This window comes from Heterocephalus glaber, unplaced genomic scaffold (assembly GCF_053883595.1).
Source record: "Heterocephalus glaber isolate CG9 unplaced genomic scaffold, H.glaber_assembly_v1.0 deba00001610, whole genome shotgun sequence".
Taxonomy (NCBI): domain Eukaryota; kingdom Metazoa; phylum Chordata; class Mammalia; order Rodentia; family Bathyergidae; genus Heterocephalus; species Heterocephalus glaber.
Window position 1 is genome coordinate 11,882,552 of NW_028258381.1, and position 11,844 is coordinate 11,894,395.

The 11,844-nt window shown below is 51.2% G+C and overlaps 1 protein-coding gene across 6 annotated transcripts in view; it reads right to left on the reverse strand.

The window, feature by feature from the left end:
• The window catches only part of Vwc2 (von Willebrand factor C domain containing 2), a 133,859-nt gene that overhangs the window by 120,649 nt on the left and 1,366 nt on the right, over positions 1–11,844 (reverse strand). The gene's annotated exons all lie outside the window — the stretch shown is intronic.

The following is an 11,844-nucleotide window of genomic DNA, read 5'->3' on the forward strand; positions in this document are numbered from 1 at the left end:
GACCCTGCTGGGTCCGCAAGGCCACCGCATGGGTTTCTGAAACTCTGGAACTGGGGTCTCTGTATCTGCCTTTCCAAGCACGACAACACTCCTGGACAAGGACTCAGGGGCATCTCAGCACCTGGCCGCTGATGCTGCTTCTTCATTAATCAGCAGAGCTGGGTGTGAGGCTGTAGGCCAGTGACCCCAGCACACCAGGAGGCTGAGGCAGGAGGACTGTACCATCAACCGAACCTGAGCAACTTAGTGACTTAGGGAGGCCTTAACTCAAAATAAAAGCATAAAAAGGCCTGAGGAGGTAGCTCGTTGCAGACCCTGGGTTCAGTCCATTATATGGAAAAGAAATGTAGTCCAACTGCATGTGTACACGGGCTAGGGTTTCTCCTACTCGAGCTCCCTGCTCGCCACCTGCAAGGAGTCGCAAGCCTCTGCTCTCCTTGCCATGTTCTCCAGGCCTTGGCTCCTCCCTGTCCCACCCGGGCTCTCTTCCTCAATGCTGTCTTCTCCCACCATCCCACAATCCCCTCCAAGATCCAGGCACATGGTCACCTGGAGGCCAGGGCGGCACGCACACACACAAGCAGGAGCGCACACGCACACGCACGCACTGGAAGGCAGATTCTGAAGTCACCCACATCTGACCCACGGCTGCTTTAGCCACCCCAGCACAAGTAGCAAGAGATAGTCCACCCCGTAGGGAGTCAGCAGCCCGTGCCCTTCAGGAAAGAACGGTTTGTCCTCCTCTGTCTTCCACGCTCTGTCAGAGGATGGACTTGCACACAAAGGGACTTAATTAAGAACTGTCGCCACAAGCTGTCAGCTCCTCAGTGTCCAGAGGAAAACAACTCCAGGACCATAGCAGACTCCGCACGGCTCTCTCTTCGGCGCAGCCCGGGGTGGACCACTCGCCTCCAGCACTGAACAGTTCCCTCAGATTAACACAGCACGCAGGAGCTGCCGGGTGCGTGGGGAAAACGCTGGCAGTATTTGCATTGTGCATTTGGTGGCAAAGAGCTGAATAGCAGCCAAGTGTGGTGGGGCACACGTGTCATCCTTGCATTCTGGGAGGCTGAGGCAGGAGGACAGCAAGTTTCAGCTCCGCCTGGACAACAGAGTGATTTAGTGAGACCTTTTCTCAAACCAGAAAGTAAAAAGAGCTGGAATGTACCTCAGTGTGAAGGCCCTGTGTTCAATCCTCAGTACCATAATCAATAAATACAGTTAGTTTTTTAAAAAAGCTGAATAGCTTAGGAACAAAAGGAAAAGCCCCTCCTGTCTCTGCCTCCCAGACCTGGTGAGCACCTGGAACCCACCGGCCCGAGAATAGCTAGGAAGCACACGAGGCCTGGCCGCCCGCGCCTTCTCCTTGGCGGGCACAGGAGTGGGCCTGGCCCTCGCTGGGTCTGAGTGTGATGAGGACTCAGAGCGGGGACTCGGATGCTGCCGGCTCTGCCTGCGAAGGGCTCTCATCTCCTCCCCAGAGCCCCAGCCTATGTGCAGGACTGGAACACATAGCTTCCTCATTCACAGTTCTCCAGGAGCCCTTGCCAAAGGGCAGTCGTGTCACCCAGGGGTGCCGGCTGTGTGGGGCAAAGGAAGCCCTGGCTTGTCACAGACAGCACTCTTGGTTACAATCACAAGGCCCCCACACTCATCTTGGAGAAAGGTGGAAAGCTACCGAATCGGGGGGAAGGAAGTGGGGAGTTTAGTCTTCACTTACACGGGACTGAAACTGATCCTCCAAAGAGCAGGCTTTTGAAAGCCGGGTGTGGCGTGGGACCATTCTCATGGGGGCCGGGGCTCAATTTCCTCCAGTGATGAGCTCGTGAAAGGAGGCCGGGGACTGCGCGTGGCCACAGGGCGTGGGGGATGGCGCGGTGTCTGCAGCCCCAGAACTCTCAGGCTCTGAGCGGCACGAGCAGCGGGGGCCAGCTCTGCAGGTGACACGCACAGAACACTGCGGGGCCCAGAGCAGAGCAGAGCATTAGTCACCCTGACCCGCACTGTGCCCTGCATCTGTGTAGGTGGAAGCAGCCGAGCCACGGGGCGCACACACACAGGGCCACCGCCACGCCCAGGCTCTGCTGGCCAAGTCCCTATGTCCAGAGCATCACTATCAGCAGAGCGACAGCATCCCCAGGAGGGGCAGTGTAGCTCCCAACACCAAGTTACTAGTAAGGAAGAGTGGAGCTGGGCACAGTGTTGTATGCCTGCCATCCTCGAAGTCTAGGAAGCTGAGGCAGGAGGATCGCAAGTTGGACCCCCGGCTAACCACTCAGCAACTTACCAGGGCCCTGTCTTAAAATATGAGAATAAAAAAGGGCTGGGGATGTAGCTCAGTGCAAAGGGCCTGGGACCCGGGTTCAATCCTCATTACTGAAGAAAAAGTGGACCCAAGCTTGAAATAAGGTTAATGGTACTTAATGTCAAGTAAAAATACTGAAGTATCTTTGCCAAACAGTTCAAAAGTAAAATACAAAAAAGAAATTGTTTTTAAAGCTGGACATGAGGAAAGCGAAGGGGAGTCAGCTCTGTACAGCTGCAGGGTCCTATTCATTTCGGAGCCACCCTGCATCCAGCAGGCCCAGAGCACTGGGTGGGAAGGCCCTCGTGGAAGCTTCTGACCTTTGGGACAGGAAGGACAGCAGCAACCGCCCTGGGCCGGGCAGCAGGACGCACTCTGCAGATGAGCACGGCTCTCAGGACTCCAGGCTGAGCTCCCCAGCACCCTGTCCCCAAGCACACTCTCAGCCTCACTGAGGAGTCTTTCCCGCTTCCACTCCCAACTCCAGCTCCAGGGGCAGACAAACACCAGCTCCACCAGGCGAAGCTCCACCCCACCCGCTGCCCTCCAGGACCCTGGGGCCCCTGCAGGCTCTGGGGCTGCTCTGCAAAGGCCCCTGGGAGGTTGGGGCACCTTTGCCAAGTGATCCTCCTGCTTCAGCCTCCCAAATACCTGGAACTACAGTCTTGCATCACCGTGTGTGGTTTATTATTCTTACTTATGTATTTATCTCTGTGTCTGTAGCACATAATGATCACATTCCTCATCCCCACAGTACATGGACATCACACATCTTAGTGGCTTATTATTTTTAAAAATATCTCTGCTCAGTCTTCTTCGTGAAAGACAGGTTTGCTGAGTACATGAATACGACAACACTTGTTTTCCTTGTTCCTTAAAGACCTTCTCAGTGCATTGTGAACTTTCTGTCGACCTGACATCCCAGGTCAGCCAACTGCCTTGCTCTGCATGTAGCATCCTCGCTCTCTGGCAGCTCTGAACATCTTTTTCCTGCCTTGGGTGTCCTGCAGCCTCGCTTTGCTAGGGTCAGATGTAGAGACATTTTTACCGATCTTTCTTTAGATTCACTGCATTTTCTTAATCAGAAAGTCTCAGGCACTGACTCTTGATCTCTCCTGTATTCTCTGTTATCGCCAGTTCTGACCAGGTGTTAGATTTTCTCAGGCTCCCACACATGTCAAACGCCCCATTCCTCCATCCACCTGCTCATCTGTGCTCCTTACTGGTTACTTCCGCCCTATCTGCTTGTCCCCTTCATCACCCCCTTCTCAGTATCCAATCTACCTCTGTTAGACCTGCCCACGAATAGCAATTCTCATGTCTGTAAGACTCACACACATTGTATCCGATTCTCCTTCCAATCTGCCCAGTGCTCGGATACATTTCTGCTCTTTACCTGTGCATTTTATCTCAGCATTGATGTCTTCACATTGAATGCACGCCCCCTCCGTCCCAGGATGAGTCTAACTTGACTGCTTTTGTCTCAGCTCCTTTCTCCTTGTGTGCCATTTTTATTTCCAGGCCGTATTTTTCGAACACTATGTGGGGTAGAGGAGGTACACTCCCCCATGTGTGTCTGCCTAGCTCAGACCCTGTGGACTGCACTGGGTCCTGTACCCCGAAGAGGGACCTGAACTCCGCATGTACCCACTCAGTCTGGCCCTGTAAGTACCAAGGGTGTAGATGCCAAGGGCCAAGAGAAGCTCCGGACAACTTCTACTTCAAGACAGAGTCCGCTGTATCAATTTTCACTTCCACTTCTACAAATTAGTTTCTTTCCCTCTCCTCCCATCTCAATTGCTCTTTCCAACAGATCTTGCTAGAGTGTAGATCTTCTTGTGTTTTATTTTGTTTTTGCTTGTCTGCAGTACTGGGGATAGAACCCAGGGCTTTCATACTACATTACATCCCCAGCCCTTTTTTTTTCATTTTGAGACAGGCTCTAAGTTGCCCAGGCTGGGTTTGAACTTGTGATCCTCCTGCCTCAGCTTCCTAGAGTGCTGGGAAGACAGGTGTGTGCCACCTCACCTGGCTTACAGTTTGGGTTTTCCATGTCCCCCAAAGGCCCAAGTTAAAGACCTGATCCTCAAGGTGGCACTGCTGGGGGGAGATGGAGCCCTTAAGAGGTGGCCACTGGGGCTGTGCCTAGAAGGGACGGGGATGGGGGATGATTTTGCTCCTCTAATACCATGAGCCGCCGCATCCAGACCCAGCTCAGTGGAGCCAACTCATCGTGGACGAGGACCTCCGGGACTCTGAGCGAAGAGGGCCTTTTCCCTTCACAAGTGCAGTCTTGGGTATTTTGTTACAGTAACAGAAAGCTCACCGACACAGGTGCACTGCACTCAACAGCAGGATTCTGTGGATTTTGTAAAAGGTGGGTCTCAGGCTGTCTTCCGTCTCCCCAGCACAGGCATGGTCTCCTCACATTTGCATTTACACCACTTCTGCCAATGCTGGGGATGTGCAGAGTGACAGGGGATTTTACTTTTCAGTCCCTGAGCTTTTCCTCCAGCTTAGCACATGGGGAGAACTCCAGGGCCACGGCAGACTCCTGACAGCATCCTTCTCCAGAGTGGGGAGACAGTCTCCATTCTGGCCGCTTCCCAGCACTGGACAAAAATAGAAGGAGGAGCAAGACCAGCTGGCAGGATCTCAGCCTCCGAGCAGAAGAGCCTGAGCAGGATTCCTGGCTGGGTTGGAGCAGCTCAGGAAGGGTGTTCAGGGGCCGGCGGCCAGGCAGAAACCTGGTCACACTCACAGCCCTGACATCTGAGGCAAATTCTTCCCTTCCCAATGCATCTAGCCCAGTGCCTGTCTACCCTTCTAAAATGGGCTATCAAAAATATTTAAAAATAAAACATAAACAAACCAAAGCAATAGAAATGAATACAAGTGACCCATCAGCAGCAGTCTGTTAATAACAATTGGTACTAATGGTAAAGGAGCGTGGCTCCCAGCTGCATACCCACCACAGCCTCGGGACACACCACACACCTCACACCACCTCCAAGAGGGGCCTTCTGCTGCTCTGGTGTCTCCAGCACCCAGCCTAACGCCTGGCACCTGGTATTCAGAATATTTTGGCCAAATAAATGCACAAATGATTTTTCTGCTAGAACTTACCAGATTTGGAGGTATTATCCAAGTCAGAAGTGCTTTATGGAAAAACCAGGCTCCGTAAGGCCACCCCCCTGATGACAAGGGTGCTCTGGGCAGGTTCTACTAGTGCCCAAGTCACACCAGCTGTGTCTACCTCCCTCGAGCTGCTGAGCTCCTGCCAACTCAAGAGGATCACACTTTCCCCCACTTTTCAGAGCTTCAGATCCCTCTCGGTGCACAGGGTTGCTCCAACTATTTACCACCAAAGCCAAGGTGGCTCTGCACACTGCCCCCAGGGCACAAGAGGAAGTGGAACAAGGGCTCTCTCTGGCCACTCCCTGAGTTCCCATAGCTCTCTCTTCCCCCCAATAAAGAGGGTAGGGACCTGGGGAAGCCCAGTCCTCTTCTGGACACTAACTGGCTGTGTGATTGAGAAGACACGATGTCTAAGTGGAAAGTTCAAATCCTGGATCTACAGAACCTGGAGCAGGGGTGGGTAACACATCTGCCACCTAGGGACGTGGTCAGCTGGAAAGAGGGCTCCTCCCCCAGAGTACAGCAGTGGTCAGCTCGGAAGTATGGCTGCCACCTGGGCGCCAACCCCTTTCCACAAGAAAAGACAGTCTGCCTATCTGTGTGAACCTCGGACATGAACCTTTCAGGCATCAGACACTGGCACCAATCAAACTGAGCCTTGGACACTGAGCCGGGGGCAGGGCTACAGGCCAGACCTGGCTTCCAGGCCCCAGCATGGTCCTCATCTGCAGCTCCCAGGTCCTGCACACATGGGGGTGGGGAGCACCCTGGGCACTGCCCACGAGACTGCAGACTTAGGGCTTTTAGTCTCATGACAGTCCAGAACTCCATACATCAAGGAACACAGACATTTATTTTATTTGGAAGACTTGAATCCAATAGGCCATAAACCCACATAAACATGTTAACCAAATGCAACTGTCATTTATTAGACACAAATGCAGGTCAGCACTCCCAGCCTGTGTTCGGGTTCCTTTCTCTAGGTACCTGGATTGAAATGCCACTCTCTCTGCCCCCACGAAACGCCACTTCATCAGCATACAGGCATGAAAATGCCACGGAAAAGCCAAAAGTGCATCATTTTCAGAGTCCACAGGCTAGGGTGCAAATCCTAGCTCTACAGTTACCAGCTGTATAATCTGCATGAATTGTTTAGAGCCCTAATTTTCTCTTAAAATAAAGAAAACACCAAGTGATCAGCTTGTTGTATAAATTACCAAAGGGAAAAACATCAGTATATTAAAATACAGGATAAATACTAGTTATTTCTGCCCTCTGTATTAAAGTCAGAGGATACATATTTGTATCCTCTGCCCACTATAATATAAAAGGCCAAACTTTTTATTGCGTTAATTCCAACATTTTTAGACATCAAATGTAGAGCATGGAAATAAAAATCTTTTACACTGTCTTATTCCCAGCCTGAGTTAGGGACACATTTGACAAGTCTGGGATTTAGCTCAGTGGAAACACGCCTGCCTAGAAAGCACAAGGTCCTGAGTTCGATCCCCGGTAACAAAAGAAAAGTCCAAAGCAGCCACATGAACTTTTCAAAAAAAAAAAAAAACAACCAGTTAATATTCAAAACAGAGAGAAAAGCAGAAACTAAGAAGTCCCTAATTTGCAAGATCTTACAAGAAAAAACAGTCCAAGGCAGCAGCAACAGCTCATACATTAAACTGACTGGAAGAAAAGAGCAGCAAGTGTACATAGATTTCTTTTGTTCTACAAAGGCAGATAATTATAACATTGTTTTTGGTTAAGTAACATCAGCCAAAAAAATATAAATGTTATTAGACTGAAACTCGATGATTAATCGTGTCTTTCTCTTTACTGGCCTGTACTCAAAACTGTAAAAAAGGTCTGCTTAGATGGAGGTTTGGGTTCCAAGTTTCACGTCAGAATCTTTTTTCACTGATAAGAGTCTAGCAGTGAGGTCTGTGATGGAGTCAATGGCCAGGCGTTTCCCGAAGCTGTCCACCCATGAGGGCTCCAGTGAACTCAGCGGTCACAGATCAATGCGCCCACAGGAATCTTTCCCACATCTCGTCTCCCTCTCAACAACTCTCAAGCTCTGCCAGACAGCGAGGCCGGCAGCACTGATTAATCGTTCATTTTCTGTTTTTCTTCAGGACGTCTACAATTGCCAATCAGAGCTTCAGATGGGCCGTAATCACAGTGTGGGCTCCCTGACTTGGATCATCCCGACCAAAAGCAACGAGATGTGAACTTCCCCTGTCTCCACTCATAAAGCTACCTAAATCCAAGGGATCCTATACAAACTCTGAAACGAAGCTGCAGACTCACATGTCAATCTTCACAGTCCCCCAAGGGACCAGAGTTCCCACGACAGGGACAACCTGTGCTGATCCAAATGGAATTATTATTAATGGATCCCAAATTCAGTTTGCTCCTGGACTGGATGATAATCACCAGGGATGGATTTTAAAATGCTCAACACAGGGCTGGGGATTTAGCTCAGTGGTTTTGCTGCCTCCTGGGCAAGCGCAAGGACCCGAGTTCAATCCCTGGTACCAAAAAAAAAAAAAAAAAAAGAAAGAAAGAAAAAAAAATGCTCAACACAAACTCCATAGTCACTTTGAGTTAGTATGACACGATACATGATCCATTCATAAAAGAGATAAAAAGAGCTCCTACAGCGATGTTAGACTGGCAAAGACAGAGCCAGGTGGGCACGGTGGGCTCTTAGTCGTGTTTATTTGGCACTGAGTTTATCGTTGACCACGCTGGGCATCCTCAGACACTTCCTTCCTTCCTTCCAATCCTACTAGCTGATGCTTCCTTCCTCACACCCTAGTGCCTGCATCATCCATTTCTTCCAGGTCCACTCCAGTCCCTGACACCCACATTATGGAATGCACCATGTTGTCCCCACATCCCGATGTACGTCAGAGTTCCAGCTCCGAATGCCTCAGAATGTAACAGCACTTGCAGGCGGGGCCGTGAAAGCGGTACTCAAGTTGAAATGAGGTCAGGAGATGGACTCCAACCCAGAGGGACTGGTGTTTCGTAAGAGCAGGCCATGTTGTGGGGCTGAGGCTGTAGCTCAGTGGGAAAACTCTTGCTTAGCACATGCAAAGCCCTTCATACCCACAGCCCCCTAAGAAAAGAGAAACAAGAGGGAACCTGTATATGGACATAGAAGGGGAGAAAAGGTACAGACATGTGGCCACCTAAAGCCAAGGAGAGAGGCTCAGCGGACAGGAACCCTGCATATACCTTGGTCCAGAACTGAGGGACAACAGATTTCTGCAGCTTAATCAGCCCAGGTTCTAGCACTTGGTCATGGTAGCCCCGAGATAATTATTCCTGGGCAGGGATTTAGCTCAGTGGTTTCGCCACCTGCCTCAAAAGCGGAAGGTCCCGAGTTCGATCCCCGTACCAAAAAAAGAAAAAGAGAAGATAAATATTCTCAGTGAAGCAGGAAAGAGATGGAATATCATTCATGTAGAAAAACAATGTAAACCAACAGACCTTATTCAACGCTGGATGCCTGCTAGTGTAAGGTGGAGGACAAGACACTTGCAAGGCAGTGGGGAAAATTCTAAGTACTTTTTATTAATTGTGTGGGTTTTTTGGTTGTTGTTTGTTTGTTTTTTTGGTACCAGGGATCGAACTCAGATCCTTGTGCTTGCAAGGCAGGCAGTGGAACCACTGAGCTAAATCCCCAGCCCTATTAATTGTGTGTTTTGATTCGTACGTGTTTGCTGTACATAGAGATTACACTTATCCTGGGGAGTCTGCACTAAGCACTTTCTATATGCATGTACCATCCGGGGAGTGAGGTATTACTCTCCTTATTACCACCTGCTACTTTCAGCGGAGTCAGTGACATCTTCTACCACCTATAGCAGAGACCAAACAGGTGTAAGGAATAGGGGTTTTGGTTTTGTTTTACTTTGTTTCGTTCTGTCCTTGACAGCACTGGGGATGGATCCCAGGGCCTTTGGACTGAACTACAATATCCACAGCACTCTTCTCTTTCCTTTTCTTATTTTTTTGAGGCAGTAAGTCACAGTAAGTCACTAAGTTGCCCAAGCTGGGTTCAAATTTTCAATCTTCCTGCCTCAGCCTCCCAGAATGCTGGTATTACAGGTGTGTGCCACCATACCCAGCAGAATAGGAATCTCTCTGGGTAAAAGTGTCCAGAAGAAGAGGATGGACCGGTTTGGGATGTGCGGAAAAGTGGCAGAGAAGTTGGCAAGGAAATACGTGCCCAAGACAGGGAAGCACAAGAAGCTATGGAGAAGCTGCCCCCTGTCAAGAGCCAGGCGCCCTGCAGGTCAGAGCAGGGGTGCGGTCTGGAGTTCCCCTCAGACACCTGAGGTGGGTCCAGCTCCATCGGTGGCAATTTCCTCTCAGGAAGCTCACAGAAGCGAGCCCAGCGTGGCTTACCAAAGAGCACCAGGTCCCAGCTTTCGTCACTTCCGGAAGTACGAAGGTAAATGCCACTCCACGCAAGCCCCTGATGCCCCACAATCTCCCATCTGAATGGTCCCTCTTCTGAGAGGCTCATAGCACTTCAGACAGAAAATGTCTTCGTTTTTCATTTCTCACCTCCTCTGTGCTGTGCAAACTACATACTGCAGTTAATCTCTCTGGAGCTCAGAGTACCCAGAGCAGGTTAACAAGGGCTGGGACTCCTCTCAGCATTACAACGAATCTCCCCCACTGCAGCCCAGACACCCTGGATGCACAGCGGACCCCACGCCCTTCCACATCCCTCCCCCCACACTCACCACCGTGTGGATGCTACTTTTGTGCACTGCAGGGCTCCAACAAAGCTACAGGCAAACCAGGCAGATGCCTCGGTATGTACCTGGCACTAACAGGAAGGGCAAGGGTGATACCAGACAATAAAGCCTTGATGTAGCTTAAGTATTACACAGGAGCGCATATGATAAAGAGCCAGAAAAACATCTGCAACATTCCCGTGTACTTCCTGGTATTTGGCAAAGTCAAGGGTGAAATGCCAAGTGAAGATGGAACATGTCCTCTAAAACAGCTTTCCTGCTTTGGGAAGATCGCATGCTTTCCAGTCTCCCCATTTGAAAACACATCGTGAATCTACTGACAGTCAGGAATCAGGTAAGAGAGGACTCACAGGCAGAGCATTTGTAAGGGCTCTAGTCCTTAGCAAGGAGTCACAAAGTCGCAAGTCTGAATTCTTTCCTCGACCTGTGACCCCTACATGGTGAGTGACTCAGACTTGTTTATTATGCTCCTGAAACCAGCATGCTAATTCCTTAGCTTGGGGCATGGGGCCATCCTAAAAAGGATCACAGAACTCTAAACAGTGCAGGTGTCAATGTTATTAATTAAAGATCAATTGCTTATCTTTGATCTTATAAGAGTTTGATTGTTTTAGAACACAAAAGTCTTCTCACATGGATTTATTTTATTTTATTTATTTTTTTGGTACCGGGGATCGAACTTGGGACCGTGCGCTGGCGAGGCAGGCGGTGGAACCACTGAGCTAAATCCTTGGCCCAAGAACCCAAAACTCTTAAGAGAATTGTGCTGTAGCCATGGCCCGGCCTCCCCCACACCCAGGCCCAAATGGCAGCCTCCGGGCGGTCAGCACCGTGGGTGCCTTTGGCCCGTGCTTTATTGTGCAGCACCCGGACCTGGGAACGCATCTGCCAGGCTCCCGGGAGGGTGGGCTCCTCACTGCGTGAGGTGCTGCGTGGGCCTGGCTCAGGCGAGACTCTCACCAAAGCCGTCCTTCTCCAGAGGGCTGAAGCAAAGGCTGCCCTAAAACAGTGTATCCGGAGTTACTCCCTGCCTGGGAGACTGAGGCAGAGCTGGCAGGTCCCTCATCTCCCGGCAGAGGAAAGCAAAGAAAGGCAGGGCGGGACACCCGCTCTCTGGACAGCGGCCCGGCAGAGCAGAAGCCCTTTCCTGACTCCAATCCCGGCGCCCTTCACACATTCTGTGCTCCTGCCCTCGCCGGCCGCCCTCGCCGGCCTCCCTCCCCGGAGCGCGGGCTAATTCAGCGCTGCAAATTATTACGTCGGCCTTCACGTCCTGGGCCCCCGGGGCTCCTCTCTAGGGCGATCCAGAGAGGGCCCCTCCGTACCTGCCCTCCCAGCTCTGCTTTAGGACCCCGAGGTTTAGGAGCCGAAGGTCAGCGCGCCCTCTGCAGGCGGAAAAAAATCTGTGAAAGGCTAAGTCTGAAGCCAGGCGGGCAGGCCGAGCGCGGGCCAGGTAGTTGAGGGACGCTGACCGCGCCCTCCCGAGCCCCAGGCCCTGAGCCCCCCAGGCCAGCGCATGCGTGATGGGCCGCGAGGCCCTGGTGGCTGGGCCTGTGACCCCGGGTCGTGAAAGGGTTAAGAGAGAGCTACGGAGAAAGGTTAGTGCGACGCAAGAATGTGCTTCCC